At 36.2% G+C, this 3,842-nt stretch overlaps 1 pseudogene across 1 annotated transcript; it reads left to right on the top strand.

Moving 5' to 3' along the window:
• Positions 1 to 665: 665 nt before the first annotated feature.
• Positions 666 to 3,487, top strand: LOC143597163 (uncharacterized; annotated as a pseudogene). Its single transcript, XR_013146841.1, has 3 exons — positions 666 to 1,441; positions 2,029 to 2,934; positions 3,062 to 3,487. The product of XR_013146841.1 is annotated as an uncharacterized LOC143597163 (transcript).
• Positions 3,488 to 3,842: the final 355 nt, after the last annotated feature.

Here is a 3,842-nt window from a genome sequence, read left to right as displayed (position 1 = left end):
GTTGAGCCGGTCATGGGATGCCCTAGATTAAGTTTTGATATTTATATTAGTTAGAGTGTCGCATACTAGAATGTTTTAACACAAGAGCATGACCTCTAACAAGTTGATTCCCAAGTAAGAGTCACAGATTCAATGAGATTATTTACACGACTCTTTCCTTAGACAGAACCGTTAGCTTGTCAGATACATACATACCCGGTTTATACTCTATTTGTATATTAGCCCGAGCTCAGCTTGTCAGATTCAATGAGATTATTTACACGACTCTTTCTTTAGCCCGAGCTCAGCTCGTTTACCTTACACATGACTCGGCTCGTTATGATCTCTATTTTTAAAGCTCGGACTCATTTACTATATATTAATTAATTTTATATATTTTTTTCAATTATAATTTTATATGCAACATAATAATAATAATAATAATAATAATAATAATAGTAATAATTATATAAATGACAGGCTCGTTTAGGCTCGAGTTCGATAAGTGACGCTCAGGCTCGTTTGTTAAACTAGCTCACTTTTAGGCTCGAGCTCAAGCTTGCTTAAGCTCGGCTTGTTCGAGCTTTTTCATGAGCCGATCTCGAGAAGCTCGGCTCGTTTACACCCCTAATTTTGCTGTGTTCTGTTATCTAGTGAAAATAACATTGAGGTGAACAGATCACTGATTCACTCTCTGCATTGGAACTGCAGGACCTAGAGAAAATTACCTAAAAATTGGTCTCCCGTTGTATGAGGCATCAGTTAAATGTGACTGGAAAGCTGCCAAAGCCATTCTTGATAAGAAACCAGACTTGGTAAGGTTTAGCATCACTGAAATAGGGGAAACGGCACTTCATGCTGCTGCATCGGTAAAAAGAAGCAAACATATGGAAGAGTTCGTGAAAAAACTTCTGGGGTTGATGAAAAACGAAGACTTGACACTTGAAAATGAAAAATTCAACACGGCTCTCTTTATGGCAGCTGCAGCTGGAAACATCAAAACGGTTCGGATTATGGTGGAAAACAACAGGGACTTGGTAACAATCCCTGGTGCTATGGGACAAGTAATGCCACTGTATGCAGCTGCCATGAATGGAAATTATGAAGTTGTGAAGTATCTGTATGAAAATTCCAATGAGTTGCGTGATGATGGTTGGTCAACTGTGAATCGTGGCTGGCTTCTTGATGAATGTGTGGAGGGTGATATGTTCGGCAAGTATTTTGGCATTATAATCCTCATATGTGTATGCACACTTTTAGTTTATTATATGCAATTTACATTTATCTCAACACATCACTGAATTGTTGAGACGTTTCTGTCAAAATATTTTAGATGTTGCCCTGCAGATAGTGAAAAACTATCCAGATCTTGAAACGGGGAATCTGCTTGGAGTTTTGGCTCGGAAGCCTGATGCGTTTTCCAAAATAAAAAATAATATCATCCAAAGAAGCATTAATTCAGGTGCACATCTCTACTCTTGATGATCTTTATACCTGAACTTGAAGTATCTAACATTCTAACTCTAAGCATATGACTTACTTATTTTCTCTCTCATTAATATTAATTATCTTAATTTCTCATGTCTCAATATTCATGTTAGGTCATGAGCAGTTCTTATGTAGACTAGAAAAGTGAGAGCTCCTGGTCTCTAGATTCACAAAGAGCTTATTTTATTTACAATTATAAAAATAAATGATTTGATGTAAATGTTAAGAATGAAATTACAAAATATACTATTAAGATATCTAAAATTGATTATTCTATAATATATAATATATAATATGTATACAACTATACATACAAATTAATATATCATTTTTAGTTTCATCAACTTAAAACTGTTTAGTAAGTTATCATTGCCGGTTTCAAACCTAAATAAAATGGGAGTTGGTACGCTAATTGTTTATAAAACAAGTGTCAAATTAGAATTTTGCTTTACACCATGAAATAGTTTCTGCTCTCCTAAATTCCATCTTCACCCTTCACAACATTTCTGTACTCGTTAAAATTTGGTGTCACAAGTTTGATCTTTTTCTGGTTGTTTCCAGTTTCTGCATTAATTGGTTTAAAGGTGGGAGGTTACGAGATGGGAACTGAGGCATTGCAACTGCTAAGAATCGTTTGGGGGGATATTGCCAAAAAGCCAAGGGTTGAAATTGATAAAATACTCCGCGGTTCTCCTGATTCGATTAAGCAAGAGGAGAAGAAGCTAACTTCAGAGAAAGTCATTCAAGTTCTTCAACTACAAAATCTCATTTCTGAGCATATAGACAAACTGGATGCAGGGACCCGGAACATAATGAGAGAGCTGCCAAATTCGATTAAGCAAGACACAGAGCTTGATCGAGCTATGCAGTTACAAAAACTAGTTTCTCAATATCTTGTGAACATGCATGTTGAAGCCCAGAACATGATTAAGCAAGACAATAATAAGTCAGAATCTAACAATGGAGATCGAGCTCTGGAACTACAGAAGCTCATTTCCGATCATATTGTGACCGTGCATGTTAACACCCAAAACATAATTAAGCGAGAATCTAGAAAGGAAGATCAAGTGTTGTACCTACAAAAATTTATTTTCAAACATATTAACAAAATGCGTTCTGCTGCATCAACTTCAAAGCAAACACACTCTTCTTGGGTACTGTTTATTGCTGCAGAAACGGGCAATACAAAACTTTTAGTTGAGCTTATCCGTACATATCCTGATTTGATGTGGAAGGTTAACAATAACAAACAAACAAACTATATTTCATATTGCTGTCAAACATCGTCATGAGGGTATCTATAATCTATTGTATGAGATAGGCTCAATGAAGGATTTGATAACTCCTTTGATAGACGCAGATCAGAACAATATGTCGCACTTAGCCGGAAAAAGTGCCACGAAAGAGCTTCTTGCAGATGTGTCAGGGGCTGCTCTACAGATGCAGAGAGAACTATTATGGTTCAAGGTACATATATTTCTCTCAGAGTTGTTGCTTCCTTTTTTTTCTTTCACGATAATCATAAGTGTGTGTTCTGTTCTATATTAGTATTACCATATAGTAATGTTTAAGTATTCTAGTTTGAGTGTTGTAGGAAGTAAAGAATATGATCCCCCCTTCTTATAGAGAACAAAAGAACAAAGATGGTCTAACACCACGTGAGTTATTCACCAAGGAACACACAGAACTGATTACAGAAGGTGAGAAATGGATGAAAGGAACGGCTAGTCAATGTATGGTTGTTGCTGCACTCATTGCCACGATAGTGTTTGCAGCGGCTTTTACGATTCCTGGTGGATATAACCAAAACAATGGTATTCCAATCTTCTATCGAAAGCCAATCTTTGTTGTTTTTGTGGTTGCGGATGCCATATCCTTGTTCTTATCATCAGCTTCCATTCTCACCAACTTATCTATCCTCACATCTCGCTATGCCGAACGTGATTTTGTTGAATCATTACCCAATAAGCTGATGTTAGGTGTATCAACTCTTTTACTATCTATAACTCTAAGAAGTTGATATCAAAGATTGTTCATTATTCATTCATGAAACTGCATACAGGGATTGAAAATTAAATAATAGAAAAATGGATGAGACATTCTTTGAAAAGAAAAGGAAACAGAATATGGCCACATAAAAAGGAGAAGAATGAGTGGACAATATTAATAGACAATATTAACTCCAATACTCCCCCTCAAGTTGGAGCATGTAGGTCTCTAGTGCCCAACTTGTCAAGCAAAAATTGAAGTTGTTGAGTTCCCAATCCTTTAGTGAAAAGGTCTGCAATTTGCACTTTAGTGTCAATCGCAAATGGCTTGATTTCTTTAGAGTCAACTCTTTCACGAACAAAATAGCAATCCATTTCCACGTGCTT

Source organism: Bidens hawaiensis, unplaced genomic scaffold (assembly GCF_021521415.1).
Source record: "Bidens hawaiensis isolate Kalapana, Puna unplaced genomic scaffold, B.hawaiensis_p1.1 tig00047682_1, whole genome shotgun sequence".
NCBI lineage: Eukaryota > Viridiplantae > Streptophyta > Magnoliopsida > Asterales > Asteraceae > Bidens > Bidens hawaiensis.
This window is presented reverse-complemented; position numbering and strand designations above follow the sequence as displayed.